Genomic DNA, 18631 nt, shown 5'->3' on the forward strand with positions numbered 1-18631 from the left:
TCACTGACCCACCATCAATCCAGCTCCAGTTTGTTTGAAAATGTTAGAAATGTGTGAAATCTCTTTCTTGATGACAGGTTCCCACCTCTTTGGCCTCTAAGTTCCCAGCATGAGATTCTGGGGAAATTCTAATTTCTTGGGATCTATCTACTATTTCAACAGTCTGATAGGTAAAGGGAGGGACACAAGTGTTTCTTGAAAACATCTTCATTACTGCCCAGTTGGCTATAGGACAGGTATGAAATAAATAGGGGACTGTCATCATGAGTCTAAATAAGAGAAGAGAGAGGTTTCCATAAGGAACAGATGAGAAACAGGAGTTCACACTGGGAGAAGGGAAGTAGGCTCTGCTAAGGAGTAACTTGTCAGGGCAGTATTCATTGAGTACTCTGTGCCAGGTCTTGCCATGCAGATATACTCTGTTCATGTTTTAAAGTAACTCATTTCTGCATAAAATATATCATTCCCCAAGTCTTTCCTTACTCTATCAAAAATACTAGACCTAATAGTTTGTGGTGATACTTACATGTTTTCTTAAATGGTCAAATCTCCTGTAATAATTGTGTCTGTCCTCTCTTCAAAGAATGAAAAGAATCTTGGCCTAATGACCACTTCAAGGAATCACCATACTACATGGCCAACACTATACAGAGATCCTCTCTTGCAGAATTAGAGATGATTTACTCAGTTGATCTTCACCAGATCCACAGCAAGAGAATTTTAGACTTGACTGTTAACTGGTTTATGGGAAGATTTTCTCTAAAAACTTTGTCTTAGTTACTATCCTATTGCTATGAAGAGACACCATGACCAAGGCAACTCTTATAAAAGACAGCATTAAACTGGAGCTTGCTTACTATAGTTTCAGAGGGTTAGTGCATGATCATCATTGCAGAATGCAGACAGGCATGATGCTAGACCAATAGCTGAGAGCTTTAACATCCTGACCCACAGGCAAGAAGCAGAGAGCAAGAGACTGACATTTTATACCTCAAAGTTCATGACCATTTACATACTTCCTCTAACCAGGCCTTACCTCCAAATCCTTCCCAAACAGTTCTACTACGTAATGATTAAACATTCAAATATATGAAAATATGTGGGCCATTCTCATTCAAACCAACACAAATGTTCTTTGTTAGTTTTTAGTTTGTCATTTTATTTTCACCAATTGTTTAACAAAATAAACATGCAATTGAAACACTGTTCTGGGTCCAGATAGAAAATGCCAAAATATTACTGTTGGCCAAAAGTCTGTAGCACCCACATATACCTGTCACTGACCATGTTGTGTATTTGATGATTGTCATTACTGGGTAAGACTAATGCCATCAGTATGGGGGAGATTTCTGACTTGACATCTAACTTACTGACTGTGTGCTTTTGACAAAAACAAAGGCATTAGGGGTGGAGGCACAACTCAGTGATATAGAGCTTACAGCAGGCACAAAGCCCTCAGTTCAAGCCCCAGCAACAAAAAGTGAAAAGAACAAAAACGACATTACATTTTGGATATAGTAAATGTCAGTATAGTTTCAGTGAAGTCCCTTCTGATATCACAATAAAACATAACTATATAGGAAGAGAATGTGTAAGGAACTTCACGAAGGCTGCTTTATTAAACTCTACAACAGCCCTAGAGGGAAAGTATTGCAGAAGGAATTTGATGAAAATACAACAATCACATTTTAGACAGGGGCTAAGGTGTGACCCAGTGACAAATACTTCAGTAAGAACCTGTGTGTGGTAAAGGTTTCTGCACAGCTGAGTTGTCCATGCATGTGTGTGGGCATAAGGCAGAATAAATCACCTTGTGCCTTCTTCTATTTCTCTAGACCTTATTTCCATTAGAGGGGTCTTTGAATAAACCTAGGCTCTTTGGTTTGTGGCTGGGGTGGCCTGCCACCAAGTCTACATCCCACATAACACTGAGATTACAGTTGTATGAAGCCATGCTCAGATTTTTATGTGTGTTCAGGGGACCTGAAACTCAGGTTCTTATGCATGAGTAGCAAGCACTCTTAAACACCAAGCCACCTTTACAGTCCTAAACCAATATATTTTCCCCCACTTTCATGAACAACCATTGTAGTTAATCTTATTATTAGTAGTATAATCATTACATTATTATTATCATCAAATTCAGAATTACCAATTGTAGAACGTTCCAAATAAAACTCAACCCTATAACTTAATATAAATATATCAGCCAATTTTCTTTAGTCTGCTTTTCAAAAAGATTTTTTTCTATTTTTACATTTCTATGAATATACAGCATAATTTTATATCATTTGGAAAGTTTTTAAAATCTTTTTTGCAGGATAGAGTAAAAGGAATTCAAATGATATGAGACAGGCTGAAAATAGGTAGAAGCATAAGCTGGAAGAGGAAAGTGATATTAAGAATTAAGAAACTGCAAACCCAAGAACCTGTCAATCACTCTAACTTATGTTGAAATGTTGCTGCAGTCTAAAAGGCAGAGTTTCCTATCACTGCCAGAACCCATACTTAGAAGACACCTGTATCGTCATGCAGCCAAACTTGCAGAAACTAAGCCAATTTTAATTCATTTCCTTGTCCTCTGTTGCACATGATAGTCACTTGCCTATTAAAGTAGTGAGGTTTCTGACTATAGATGAAGAAATAGTCACTGATTAGTGAGGTCTCATGGGCTGTATGTTGGAGGTTCTAATTAATTATGAGATCTTGTTAAGATCACCCAGTAATGAAACTACAATAAAAGCAGGGGGAATGGATTCTATGACCTGTTCTCCTCAACTAATAGTTTGCAATGGTGATCAGGAGCCAGCCAAGCCCTGGTGACTGATAAATTTGAATGAAGTTTAAATAATTATTTTCAAGGAGTTAATTATTATAATCTAGCACTCAGCTTCATTGCCTTAATAAATAGATCACCTTACTTCAGCCATGCAAATTAGCATGTACTCTGGAACCCAGCCAAGGGAGGATTTAATACTTGTGGGAACAAGTGAAGAGTCTGCATGCCTGTCTACCAATTAACTACTTTATGGATGTTTTACTGGTGCAAGACTTTTCTTTCCTGACAGTTACATTTTTGCATGTATGAAGGTGCATGTGCATGTGTGTGGATATACATGTAGAAGTTAGAAGATAGTTCCTAATGTCTTTCCTCAGGAGTTGACCATCTTATAGCTCTCCAAGAAGGGTAAGCTCGCTGGCGAGGGAGTTCCAGGGATCTACCTGTCTGTACTTCCGTAGCAGCAAGATTACAAGCTTGAACTATAGTGCCTGAAATTGTTTACATGAGTGTTGTGGATTACACTCAAATCTTCATTCTTGCAAAGCAAGTACTTGTCAGACTGAGTCATCTTGTCAGCAAAACATAAGATATTATGATTGTCTAGCAATAGAAGTTAATGCTATGTGTGATATGTGTGTATGCATATAAGGAGGTGTTGTGTATGTGCATTTTTGTGTGTGGTAGACATTATTAAGGTGTAGGTGGTGATGTGTGTACATCTGTGTATGTGTGTGAATAAGGTAGTGTGTGCTTTTTTGTTTATAGTGTTTATGTGGAAGATTGGTGCTTGTATGTAATGGTAGGTAGAGGGACAGAGAGAGTCTTGGGGGAGATGCCATGTAGCCACTGGGAATGTAGGATGCCTGGGTAATCACCAGAAAGCCAAGCCCATGTGTAGATACACCAATTATTAGTTATGTATTCATAATTAAGAGATATATAGCCAATAAGAAACCCAAGACATTGGCCAAACAGTTTTTAATGAATACAAGCGTCTGTGTGTTTATTTGGGGCTAAATGGCTGTAGGACAGAAACTCTGTATATTTTGTTATGTGTGTAAGATAGGTGTAATGCATTTTTATGACATGTATGTGCATGTGTAGGTAGTATGTGAGTATGTATGTATACTATAGGTGGTGTGTATGTGTGATTTTGCTTATGAGTATATTAGAAATGATCAGATTTGTTTGTGACAACATTGTAATAATAGACAAGCAGAAGTGAGAATGAAACTGGTTCACATTGTTAATCTAAAGAGTACCCTTAGCACTTTTGTAAAACTAAATTCACTCTTTCCTGGTGTTCTTTAGGCAGTTAATGGTTGCTTGGGGAGGGAGAGACATTTTCTTAAGTTTGTAGTCACTGGTTAATTGCCCATTTCCATGCAAATAATATCCCACTATGCACCCATAAGCAACACTAGCACTAGTGAAACTCATTCACACACACACACACACACACATGCACACAAGCACACAAGCACACACACACAGGAAGAAAGAGAGCTAGCTTGGAAGAGGAAGGAATCAGAAAGAAGTGGGAAGAACGTAAGAGATGACAAGAGAAGTAATAGGGAATGGTTAAAATCTAAGTGCATTATATGCATTTCTGAAAGTGTCACAATGAAACATTATTATGTAAAACTAATATGTGCTAATGGAAACTTCTGAAAGCCTCTTGCTTCTCTAGACCTCCTTGAGATAGTTCACCTTCCCCATTGCATAGTCTCAGGTTTGGGGCAGGCAAGACCTGGGTCACTGCTTGCATACTGTCTGCCTATGTCCTTGCTGATGTGGCTATCATTGTCAAGCTATCCTCTGCTGCATGGAAGGTGGACAAGGACACTTGATAACCTTTAGGTCAGGAAAAGTCACTGCTATTACTTTCTTCATATAAGATGAACCCTAGAAAGTCTGAAAATTCTGTAAAAAGTGCAATATATATATATATACATACATGTGTGTGTGTGTGTGTGTGTGTGTGTGTGTGTGTGTGTAATACATATTAAGGAAGGAAAGTCTCTTACTATTTGAGAGAATACAGACCATCCTGGTGGAGCAGGTATGGCAGCAGGAAAGGGAGACAGCTAGTCCTCCAGTGACCCATTTTCCCCAGTGATGTTCTACCTCCTGAAGGTTCAGTAACCTTCTCAAACAGTGCCAGCATCCAGGGATCAAGTCTTCAAACATGTGAGCCATGGGAGACAGTTCACATTTAAATTACAACAGCTTTCAGGGTAAGTTTGAAATCGAAAGCATAAGTTTTAACAGAAGCTTCAGTAGTCCTGTTTGTTCCTTTTAGGAATAGAGCCCAATGTCTTAACTGGGCATGTAGGTGAAACATCAGGATAAACTATGACAAAGTGAATTTGGTTTTGACAGAGCTAAAAGAATATTTTTCGATGTCAAGAATACAGGAGAGGGGCAAGCACTTAGTAACCTGGGATGATGAGCTAGAAGGCATATTCTGTGGTGACTAAGAAATAGAGACACAGGCTCTTCAAGAGCTCCTGTGTGGGGTTCACCAAATGGAGAAAAGAAATAATAAGAACCCGCCCGCCTTTGTTATCATCGTCTTGTTATCTGATAAAGACTAACTTGAACCAACAAGTCCAGTGGTCCTCACCATGTTCTGCCACAGGAGTTCTTTGGGGGGGCATTGAGACAGGGTTTTTCTATATAGTCTTGGCTGTCCTGGAACTTTCTTTGTAGTCCAGGCTGGCCTTGAACTAAGAGAGCCACCTGCCTCTATCTCCTTAGTGCTGGGATTAAAGGTATATGCCACTACTGCTTTGCTATATTTCAGTGACTTTGCTTGGGTGGTCTAGACATAAAGTCATTATTTATTATGTATCATCATTAAATAAATTTCATATTACAAACTATTTTTCAAAGTATTATTGTTTTGCATATACATACACACAAACATTTTAATGACTTGGAATCATTTCAGATGTTTGTTAAACAATGTGATGTAGTAAGGCAGGGGACTGGAATCAGTGGTTAAGAGCAATCACTGTTCTTGCAGAGAACCTGAGTTTGGTTCCCAGCACCCATGTAACTCCAGCTTCAGGAGATGCAATGCCTCCGAGTTCCGTGAGCATTGCACCCACATGCACACAAGCATGCATACACTTACCCATGCCCCCACACCCTGACACACACCTAAAAATAAAACAAAATCTTTAAAATGAATATGAAGTATTCTGTAAGATGGCCAGTGGTAAAATCACTACCCACTAATCCTTGGAATCCAAGTTTAAGCCCTGGAACTCATGTTGTAGAAGAAAAAACTATTTTCCTCTGACCACATTTATGCCATGGCACATGTATGCCCTACCTCACACAAATAAGTGAACAATTTTAAAATTACAGGAAAATATATGTTATATTTACCATTTAAATCCAGAGAGTTGCGACCAAACAATTTTAGAGTGTTTAGAGTGGCCAATAATTAGGAGAGGACTCTAGTTTAGACACAGATTCTCTGTGAAGACCACCCCCCATATGTCTCTGGTTAGTCAATGATAAGTTAATGAACACACTGTATCTGCTGGTTTTAGACATTCAGTACTTTGAAATCATTTAGTACTTAAAATAATCTTCAGGGCTCAAGAGAGACCTCAGTTGGTATCATACCTGCCTTGGAGATGTGATGACAAGAGTGGTCTTGTAATCCCAGTAGTGACAGAAGGGTTCCTCAAGACCATTAGGGTTCCTCAAGAGGTCAAGCTCACCTGCTTGGTGACCTCCATTGAAGGACCTTGTCAAGAAAATAACAACATGCAGACAAACAAACAAAAAACAAAACAATGTATGCTCATCCCTTAAGATCACTTGCTGTTTTCACAGAGGATTTGAGTGCAGTTCTCTAGAGCCAAGAGAGTTGGCCTATGACTATCTACAACTCCTGTTTCATGGGATCCAACACTCTCTTCTAGCCTCCACAGGCACTTACACACAGAGACAATCTCTCTCTCTCTCTCTCTCTCTCTCTCTCTCTCTCTCTCTCTCTCTCTCATGCACACACACACACACACACATATACAATTTGTCTCTGTATACGTTTATTTAAACTGCTAAATTCACAAACAGGTTAAAACTCGTTAAACTCACTAGACTTTCCTTAACCAAATACACATGTTTAGCTCACTAGAGATTTTCTTAAAGTGCTAACACTTGCCTCTTCATTTCTGCTGGCAGCAGAAAAATGGAACAAAGGCTGGTACCCATTTCTTAGCATCATCATGCACATATTTACAGAGATAAGTTAAAGGTGAATTTTGACACCTAAATTGTCCCTCATTGAAGCTTGTCTTTGCACAGTCAATGTAACATTTCTCTGTGCATATATACATATGTGTGAGGGTATATTTGATGTATGTGTGTGGCATATGTGTGGTGTCTATACACATGTTTTGGCAAGAATATGCATCTATGTACATGGGTGGAGGTTTGAGGTTGAGAGGTGATGTCAAGTGTACTATCTATCATTCCCTGACATATTCCCTTGAGACAAAGCCTCCTTGACCTTATAGCTGGGCAGTTAGCCAGAAAAGTCCAGTCATCTTCCTGTCCTTGTTCCCCTCAGTACTTTGTGTGTGTGTGTGTGTGTGTGTATGTATGTGTGTGTACTATGTATATGTATGTATAATATATATGCACACACACACATATATATATATATATATATATATATGAGTGTGTATGTATGTGTGTACATATGGCTTTTATGTTGGTTTTGGGAACTCAAAATCAGGTCCTCATTCTTGCTCAGAAAGCACTCTGATCCACTAATTCATTTCTTCTGTCCACAATACAGCCTTTCTTTGGAGAATAACACACATTGATTTTCCTTAGAACTTTTCTATTTTCTTACTTAAAAGCAGCGTTTTTGCAAGCCATGTTACTGTATGACATAGAAATGTGCCCCCTGTCATTGATTATGTGGATTAAGGTGTCAGAAACATTGAGATTTTGAGGTAGACTTATTTGATGTAGAATCAGACTTTGATCATAGTGTTATAATGAAGCCAGAGATGAATATATCTGCCACGACTAAGCTTCAGCATTAATAAAGGGAGATACCAGAGGGATAAGAAATACTTGTAATAATTAGCTCCTTTTCCCTGCATCCAGGTGTTGAACTGTGTTCTTTGAGCTTTCTCTCTGCAGGAGAGGGAAGCCTGCTATTGGTGGAGGCAGAAAGAGGTCTTCTCCCATGGAGAGACACTTGTACCACTTAGAGATGAGAAGCTGTGCTAATGAAGGTGGGCATTTCAGCTGTGAGTATGTTTGTGTGTGGCTAAATATATCCCACATCTGCATGAGCCCTAGGGATTGTCCCAGCATGCCTCAGTCACATTCTTTATAGGATTCTCACTAGAATCGTCTTCACCTTGACATGAAACTGAAAGTCTAGGTTGAAGATAATTTAGAAAAAAGGAAGTACCATCTTTTGTTTATTTTTTCCTCTGTATAAAAGCAGTAAATCAGTGTTGGGGATTTTAAAATTCCAGTTAGTAAATATTTACATGGTTCATGGATTTCAATGAGTGATTTTTGTATTATAGATAGACAATATTGTCCAAGAGGGCTAGGCTAAGTGGGTAAAGTGGGATAAGTATGCTCATTATTTAAAGCTCTTTCTGTACAAACTTGGGGGCCTGAATCAGACCCCCAGAACCATGTAAAGCCAGATGCAGAGTGTTCATCTGTTACTCTAGCAGTCTTCCAGCAAGATGGGAGTTTAAAAACACAGAGGCAAACAAGAGCAAGTGGTCTTGAGCCAGGTGTACAGTGAGGACTGATACTCAAGGTTGTCCTCTGACTTCTGTAAGTGGGCTGTGGCACACGTGTACCTGCTTACATATGAATATATACAAACATGCATTCACACTCATATGTGTAGGCACATGCACATACAAATGCGAGCGCACGCGCGCACACACACACACACACACACACACACACACACACACACATATCCATGTAAGAAAGGAAGGAAGGAAGCATGAGGGGACTCATAGAAGGAAGGCTGAGTGAGTATCCAAGTGTAAGATGGGTTGCAGGTTAGACGTCCTCAGGAAGGACAGTGAATTCTGGCAGGAGATATGAGAAGCTCAAATTCTCCACCCCTGACTAGTGACCAATGGCATTCTGTGACATATTTTGGGAATAAATTTAAGTGGAGTTGTGGGTGGTGAGAAGATAGAATTGAAAGACTGTGGAGTTAGATGTGTGATGATGAAAAAACGCCTTAGAATACTCGTCGGGGTGGGGATCCTACAACTGAAATGGGTAGGGTAATAGAATGCATGAGACATAGTGTGGGTGGGTGGGCAGGAACTGCAGTGGGCAGGGTAATATAATACATGAGACATGGCAGGTGTGGGCAAGAACTACAGTGGGCAGGGTAAAAGAATATATGAGACATGGTGTGGGTGGTCAGGAACTGCAGAGGGCAGGGAATAGAGTACAGGAAACACGAAAGTGGAAAAAGACTTCTGGGGGTAGACAGGAGTAAGTAGGGGAGTGGGATGCATTTGTGGTAGGAGTATAAACCAAAGGAAATCATATATATGAAAATGCCAGAATGAAAGCTGCTAGTTTTTATGTCAATTTAAAGGTGAGTTATAAAAAGTAAGAGGGGCTGGGGAGGTGACTCAGTGGATGAGAGTGATTGCTGTACAGCATGAGAAACTGTGTTCAGATTTCCAGCACCCACAAGAAAAGTCAGGCATGTCTTCATGTGCTTGCGCCTCCAATGTTTAGGGCTGTGGCAGAGGAGGATCTCTGGGCTTAATGACTGAACTGAACTGGTCAGTTTCTTGCCCATGAGAGGCCCTGTCTTCACAAACAAAACAGAGAGAGAGAGAGAGAGAGCAGACAGACAGACAGACAGACAGATAGACAGAGAGACAGAGAGAGACAGAGACAGACAGAGATAGAGACAGAGACAGAGACAGAGACAGAGACAGAGACAGAGGAGGGAGGGAGGGAGAGAGGGAGGGAGGAATGAAGGAAGGTTGATAGTACCCCAGGAATGACTAGTCTCTCCTCTGGCCTCCACATGCTTATGTACACAAGTGATCATATAACTACACACATGTATGCCCCCACATGAAAAACACATATTCATGTATACACACAAGTAAATAAATAAATACACAAATAATGAATACTGCCCAGCAATGAGTTCCTTATTTTTTTATTGCTAGGATCTTTATTTGCTAAATTGTACTTCTTTTATAAAGCCGTTTTAAAAAATTATTAGAGAGCTTTCTTTTAGTAGTGGACACTGGTTTCTGCAGAGACTCATAACACATTACATTTGAGTGTGCTGAATGCTTAAACCATCCAATGTTCAGGGAACATCACAGAAGATGAGACAGGGACAATACATGAGCTGGAGAAATATGCAGAGTGTGGTGGAATACTATCTTCTAGGTATGACATGCACACTGTACCTTTGAATTCTCAGCAAAAGTGATTACTTGTGCAAGAATGTACTGTTTACACTCCTTCGTGGAGGAGGGGACCTGCGAAACCCTCTGTCTTACTGAGAATCTATAGGTATTTAGTGGTTGCTAAAAAAGGAAACACATTTCTTCATCTGTGTAGTAACGGATAAATTGCCCACATTCCTATAAATAACTAACCCCTTACTTGGGCTCCTGTAAGTAACTCCAATTAAACTCATTGACTCACATGCAAAAATAAATATATGAAAGTAGAAGGGCAGTAGCTGAGAAAGGGAGGGCTCAGCAGGAGCGGAAGGGGAGCATGAGAGGTTGATGCAGAATGAATGTGATCAAAATACTCTATGAAACTTATTATTACTTATAGTTAATGTGTATGTGCTCATTGATGCAAGAATGGCATGACTATTACGGGCTCAAACAACTACTTTCTGATTAGACCTGTTCCCTCTGACATGGGGGTGAGTCCCTGGGTCTTCAGCCTTTGGGGTCTGGAACTTTGATGAGTAATCCCATTACTGCCAACATCACCTTGAGACAAATTTTAGCTTTTGGATTCATACTATGTTATGTTATAAACTTTCTTGGTTTTTCAGTTTGCAAATGTCATTTCATGAGAGTTCTTGGTCTCTGTATTCATGGACACCAGCTCCATAATAAGTACCCTCTTATTTGTCTGTAGCATCTGTTGGTTCTATCCCTTGGAAACAATGGCTGATGCAAATCAAATGTTGCTTCACTTCAACCTTCATGAGCCTTAATGCCATCATCTTGAGTTTTTATAGTTTTTAACTTCTGAAATTTTAAGAATGAAGAAGGATATATTAAAAAATTTCTTCACTATGTTTGGAAGCCAATTTTTATTTGACTTGAAAGTGTCTTTCTTCTTGGAGTATTAAAGAGAGAAAAACAAGCATCCTGTAACCAACTGTCAGCCCTACACGTTACCCCAGCAGTTCCTTGAAAGAGTGAGGAGTCTCAGGCCTACCTTAGAATGCCAGACCACTGAAGCGCCTACCTATCTAGCTTCTCTCTGAGGAAGCATCAAGTAATGAGTTTTCAACACCTGCTGTGCATGGACTTGGAAGCTTCAGGAAATCCCAATGCAAACAAGAAGCAAGGCATCACTAGATGAGCATCTGGAGGCGCAGCAGGAGGGATGCGCATGTCTAATCTGAGAGGAAACACTTTGGGGTGCCTGACACTGTGGCAGTCTAATTCAATATTAATTAGAATTTAATGATATCCTAAGAGCATCCAAGAGTCTCAGCTGCCTATACTCCCAACATGCTCATTCTATGGCCACATTTGTCTCTAGAATTTGCCTTTTAGGATTTTCTTCCTCAAAGACTCTCCCCAGTGTCTTACATGACCCTTTATCCCATTATGTCAACATTAGTCCTAAAAAAGTCACTTGATAGTTTTAAGACACTGAAGCAAGCTTCAAGTTTAACTTGAATGTGGGAGTTCTCATGCCATTGGTCCTTACCCATCAGGCTATATTCCACAGAAAATATACTTCATTTTTGTAAAAAATCAGGAGGTTTATTTATATTTAGCTCTTAATGAATATTTTTAAAGATTATGTATAGTCCTACTTGCTTAATTTAATGATTTTAAAAAATCATACAATGCAAATTTTAGATGGTTTATTCATTAAAACCAATCGTTTCGTAACTGATAAGTTGATGTATTTATTCATTCACTCAACATACATTTATTCATGCAAAAAACAAGCCTCATCTGGAAATCAAACAGCCTATAAAGTCCAGGTGTATGAATAGTGTGAAAGAGTGGCAGGATGAGACAAAGGAGCTCAGGGGTACGTTTGACTGACTGTTTGTGTTATATTAAAGTTACATACTAGAATGTAATCCATAATGTAAGAATATGTGAACTGGGTGGTAGTGGTACATGCCTTTAATCCCAGAACTCAGGGGCCAGAGGCAAGCAGGTCCCTGAGTTCCTGGCCAGCCTGGTCTACACAGTGAATTCCAAGACAACCAGGACAATGCAGTGAAACACCGTTGAAGAAGGATGAAGGATGAGGAGGTTTGACAATATTTGACAACACAGCTTTAGGAAATGATTAGATCCTGGGTTGGAGCCCTGACACATGGGGTTATTGCCTTTATGGAATCTAGATGCATGTGGGAGAGCCCTTGTAAAGACACATGCTAAGATGTCATGTGACAAGGCAGGTCTTCATGTTATACTTAAGATCTTGGTGGTCTGCTTTTGTTCTTTCCAGCTTCTAAATCTGATATAAACAAAATCCTATTGTTTAAGCTTCTCAGTCTACAGTATTCTGAAATAGCAGCTTAGCTAGAATAAAATGAGTGATTGCCTGATTTTATACACGGGAATCAAGGTTTGACCTGAGTCATGATAGTGAGTGAGAGCTGAGGGTTTACAAGCACTGGTTTCCACATATTGGGAAAAGTCCACAGTGTTATGATGAATCTCAAGGTGAACTTTGGTGGATTCCATAGCAGGCAAGGGTGACCGAGGCAAGGGACAAACATGCCAGGCAGACAGGGTTTAAGAGAGAAGTTTTATTAGTAAGGGGAGGGAAGGGGGAAGTAAAGAGAAAAGAGAACAGAAGCACAGGGACAGAAGGAGGACAGAAGTGAAGAGTGAGACAGGAAAAGTTCTGTCTTCCCCAGAGGAAAAGCAATAAAGAGAGCAAGCAGAAAGAGCATAAGTGGTCAGAGGTCTTTCTTTAAAGGGGTCCTTTGCACGTGGGCTGACCAGGTGACACAGGCAGGCCAGCATAATGTCTGAATCCTTACACAAAGCTTGTGCAATAGTCTGGGGGTGAGAATTTGCTTGGCATGCCAAAGAGAAATACTGGAATAAATTTAGTGGAAGCTGAAGGAGGGCAGGGGTGGGTGCAGACTAGGATCACTTTGTAATCTGATTAACAGGGGATGTGACATTACACTTACCGAAACAGGAATTATATAACTCAGATGATTGGAAAGGGTCAAGAATTTGACCAGTTTTAACCCACTTAGCATTGCTTCATAGTCTTGCTCCTGCTGGACTGAATGGCTTAGTAAGAAGAATTTCATTACTACTAAGGATCTCATTATCATTCTCAGAAGGCATCTCACTGAAGCTCAAACCAAGAATTATAGACTGACCAGCTGTGATTCCTGTGAGCCAATTTCTACATCAAATGTCCTTTTATTTCTACATTAAATGCCTTATATATGTGCATTCTCTTGGTTCTCTTTCTCTGAAGAACTATGACTGATGCAAAACAGTCACCCAGAGTAGCCTAATCCTATATGAGAGGAATCCTGGGATGAGGCAAGACAATAGGGATTGGGCACTTTTAGAGATTTCCTCAGAGTTGAAACATTCTCTCCTGGGAGGAAAGGGAGACTAATTAAGACCAATTAAGATTCTGAAAGTAAGCAAAATTCACAAGGTTTAGGAAACCCCTGAAATTTACAAGAGTCACAGTGTCCTCTGCAGAGAGGAGATTAAATTTTCACCAAGTCGGTAATATATCATGGCTTTATTTGCTGTGTTTGTATATAAAAGTCATGAATTGGATGAAGCCAAATAAGTGACAGTGCCTCTCGGTCATAGCAGACTTTTCAGTTAGGAGCTTCAGAGGACTATCACTTGGATAGGTTTATCTACAAATTCCCAGAAATTTAGTGTAGAAAATAGTAAATGTTTTATAGGAACTGGCTTTATATCTGTCACATGAGCAGATGTCCCTTACTTATCAAATGGCTTTAACCAATGGACAATTTCTGAATTCATAAATTCTACTAGTGACTGCTTATCAGAAGATGCTTCACAGTGTTATATAATGAAATGATCCATTGTGTTGCAGTAGGTATTCTTAGCAATCAATTCACTCAATTGCTCATTTAACTCACACATACTTTCCATGAATATATTTTGAGCACTTAGTGCCAAGAATTTAAAAAATATACTAATATCCATTTTTCTGAAGAATCATTTTATATTAATGAGTCTTTTTATTTGCACAACAATAATTCAGTCTACCATGAAAGATATAGGAGGATTTTTTTTGCATCTTCCAGACATGCGGTCTTGACTTGATAATGTGAGAAGAAAACCAGTGTGTAATGAACAAAGGACCCACGACTGTGAGTGAATGAAACACTGATTGTTTCTAAATGAGGAAGGTGATTCAGAGTGTGCTGAAAGGAACAACAAAAATTATAAGTTTTATCAGTTTCGCACAAAGGAAATTCTTGATGACAGGGTTGTATAGGCAAAGAACTGATGATGGAAAATAAAGGTTTCATAAGGGAACTGGTACATACTGTGCACACAAGAAAAGGAGGAATAAAAAATAAGATGGAAAAGCTCACAGTAAGGAATCCATAGAGATGCTCTGTTTCTCTCTTTGTTTGACTTTTGAAATAGTGCCTCACATTGTAGCCCATGCTAACCTGAAATTTACTATGTAGCCAAGGCTTGCCTCAAAAACACAGCACTCCTCTTGTTGCAGTCTCTCTAGTGCTGACTCTACAGGCAGGTGCTGCTTGATGATACTGCAGTAGAGACCTTGAACACCATGCAGAAGTTCTATAGTAGTTTCTCAGAATTGAAATGGTTTGATTAAATTTATGTTTCCTATAATTGATTGATTCTAGAAGAAGATAGTGGAAGCCTTGAGGTTGTAGGGTACTGAAAGTATAGACCCTAACATATGTGGAACTCTTCAAGACTATAATTGCTAAAAGTCCATGGAACTTCTGATTTTATGGGTCTGGGGTCGTTCAGTGATTCACCAGTCTAACTCAAATTTTAATTTTAGTAAAATAGAGGTTTTTTGTTTAAAAAATAAACAAAATAAGCAGCAACAGCAACAACAAAACTGGCATATTTCTACTCATGTTTAGATATTGTGTTTATACAGCTCATTTAAAATGTAATGTGTAATTAAATACAGATTATAGACAAGCAGGACTCACAGAAAAGTGACTGCTGAACTTGCCAAAACAGGATGGAACAGTCCTTCCAGTTTCCTGTTAAATATTCTGAAGAACACAGAGAAAAATGACTGAAAACTGCCAATACAGACAGGACAGTTTAAAATTTTCTGCTTTGCTGAGAAGTCTGCAAGACACTCTAGACCTCTATGCTGAAGATGGATGCCCCAATGATACAGAGGAAATTTGGGTGACTGTACTGGCAGCAGTATGTATCTGTCAAATATGAAGTTTATATATTATCTTTCTGAAGTTTTTGTTTTTGATGTAGTTGAAAACAGATAGTTATGGTTTTCCTTAGTTATAACTGAAGACACCTTACAAGTAAAACTTCAGAGTCACAAAGATAGGATAAATGTTACAATATTTTCTTTAAATGTTAGTGGACTAAATATTGTTGATTATAGTTCTTGCTTGATAGCTGTTTTGTTATACATCATTTTACTATGTTAAATTTAAAACTTTTTATTTGGAAAGAAAAGAGATGATAGGGCAGGTCCTTTTGTATGCTGTGAATGTTTCTCTTACTGGTTGATGAATAAAGTTGTTTTGGCCAACAGAAAGGCAGGATGTAGCCAGATAGAAAGTATAGGTGGGCCTACCAGACTAGGAGAAGTCTGGGAAGAGAAACACAGAGAGTCATCACAGAGACACCATGGAGCCACTGAAGAAGTAACAAGCCAGAGCATTAAGGGTAAGCCACAACCTCGTGGCAATACATAGTTTAATAAAAGTAGGTTAATAATTAAGAGAGAGCTAGCCAATAAAAAGCCTGAGCCATTGGCCAAACAGTTTAGAATTCATATAAGCTTCTGTGTGTTTATTAGGTACTAAATGTCTGCAGCTCCAGGGAGAACAGAAACTCGGTCAACACAACATCACATGGTCATCTGTACAAGATATCTCTTTGCTAATCAGGGCTACTCTGTATATTTTAGGATGTTATACCCTCCTTTGTTCTTCCCTGGATGTGAGAAGGATCTCTACCAGTTATGAAAACCTAAGCAGCATCTTGCATTGTAAATATCCCTTTAGTAAAATCCAATCCTATTATGAAAAATCCACAAACCACCAAAGAGGCTTAGTACACAGGGGAGCTGAGATTCAAACCTGGACCCTCAGAAATGTCCGTTTCTATCAGCTAGCATTGTGGCTGGAATTGTACCCTATCCCCAACATGTACACATGTGCACACAGACATATATGCCAAGTATACATAACCATACAGATAACTCCACATGTGAACGCCTGAAAACACAGATGCAACCTAGGTTAAATCTAAGCTCCCAGAGAACTTGGAAGCTATGTGGTGGTAAGTCTGGGTCTGAAGTCAAAGACTGGGAAGTAGAAGCACAACTCAGGGTGGGGCTCTGATTTGGAGGCTTGCACTCTCTTTCTTCTGAGTCCTAAGGCCTGATAAATGAGGCGGGGGATGGTGACTTTTCATCATCAACAATAGTGTTTTCAAGAAGGCTGGGTTACCGTCCCTGCAGAACTAGGGCTAACCATAGGTGACCTTTCCTAGTTTCTTGATATGTGTTCTTATGTACTCTTGACTATAGGCTTACAGATGCCATAAAGAGACATTGGATATAACCAGGAGTCTGGAGTGTATATTTTCACCTTTCCCAGGTTCTAGGTCTTTGACTTCAGTCAACAGCTTCAGTTTGTACTCTTTCTGCTTTGGTTTCCTTGTCTGTTAAATAAGGGAAGTAAAGTTGCTTTCATTAGTTAGTTAGGCTGTTATGAAGGGCCTAACAGCATCTCACAGTGGGGAAACATGCTAAATAACATGAGATTTTAGCTATCCTCACTGTCTCTTTTGTCCTCTTTCCTCCTTATGTATCAATTTTTCTCCATCATATCTAATTGGTGTACTCCATTTTCCCCTACCTCCCCCATTAGGTCACTTGCTGCCTGCTATTCCCCTTTCTAGTGCCCCCCAGCCCTATCAAAGTCACTTTTACTTTCCAGGTTTCTGAAGTTACTCCAGGCTATGTACTCACGCCTGAAGATTTGGAGCTAAGATAATCAGGTGAAAAAGAACATATGATATTTGTTTTTCTGGGTCTGGGTTATCTCAAGCAATATGATCATACCTAGTTACATCTATTTACCTGCAATTTTCATTTTATTTTTCTTTGTCTTCAAAGCTGAACAGTATTCTGTAGTATACATCTACCACATTTTCATTATCCATTCTTCAGGCCAAGACAGGTATTTGCTCAGCCATGTTCATGGCTGCTCTATTCATAAACCATGTTTTACCAACTGAGTCATCTTTCCAGACTTACTGCTTGCATTTGTTTTTGAGTATCAACTTTTTACTTCTGAGAAGATTCATGTCATAAGTTACATCAATATTAATGTTCAGCTATCTAGGTTATTAGTGAAAGCCTTAAATTTGATTGATCAAACTGAATACCTCTGTTGTAATAGTTCATATTAGAGACCCTTTTATATCTTTAAACTTATCTAACTAAGCATCAAGAATGTGGACTTGAATGAAATTCTTTATAAGATTTGATAAGTCAGAATCCTCTGGTTCATTACACTGACATTTGGGGTTTATGCTGGTTTGAACAAGATATTTCCTGTATCTTGAACATTTGAACACTTATTCCCAGTTGGTGGTGTTATTTGGGAGGTGAGATCTTGATGGCAGAAGTACTTCACTAGAAGCAGGATTTGAAGTTTAGAAAGTGTGAACCCTCAGCTTCCTGGCCTTGTGTTCTTGCCCTCACACCACCATCATGAACTTTACACATGTGGAACTTGACTGCTTCATAAGCTCCATCTTCATTAGGTTACACTGGTCTTTATGTATTAAGGCAATAGAGAAGTAATCAATACATGACTATGTTCAGTTTTGTATAATCTACACATAAACACATATATGCACACACAGACATGAGCATTTGCCGTTGCCTGTGCCTCACATACTTACCCTGTTATCTAATCCCTAGTGTGGATTTGTTCAGCATCAACATTTCAACAAAGTCCATTATTTTTGCTGTCCTTTGCCTCATGCAAGCAGAAAGACAATCTGCTATTTCCACACATTGCTTCTTCAAGAACATCATTTAGGCATTTTGCATGTTAATTGCCTTATCTGACTTGCTTGTGTTGATTTAAAAGGAAATGAAAATTTAAAGGCATTCCCTGCAAAGCATTTGTTTTTCATGACATTGTTTTGTTGCTAGACTTTAGGGTTTAACTAACCAAGCAATGGCCATTCCTGGGCTTATTAATTAGACATGCTCAGGAATTCATTTTGAGTAAATATTGTCAATTTTATGATAGCATGTAGCATACATCTTTCTTGCAGGTCATCTTAGAGATTACCATCTTATCTAAGCAATCAAGATAAGAAAGTCTATTAA

The sequence above is a fragment of the Mesocricetus auratus genome, unplaced genomic scaffold (assembly GCF_017639785.1).
Source record: "Mesocricetus auratus isolate SY011 unplaced genomic scaffold, BCM_Maur_2.0 Super-Scaffold_100676, whole genome shotgun sequence".
NCBI classification, from domain to species: Eukaryota; Metazoa; Chordata; class Mammalia; order Rodentia; family Cricetidae; genus Mesocricetus; species Mesocricetus auratus.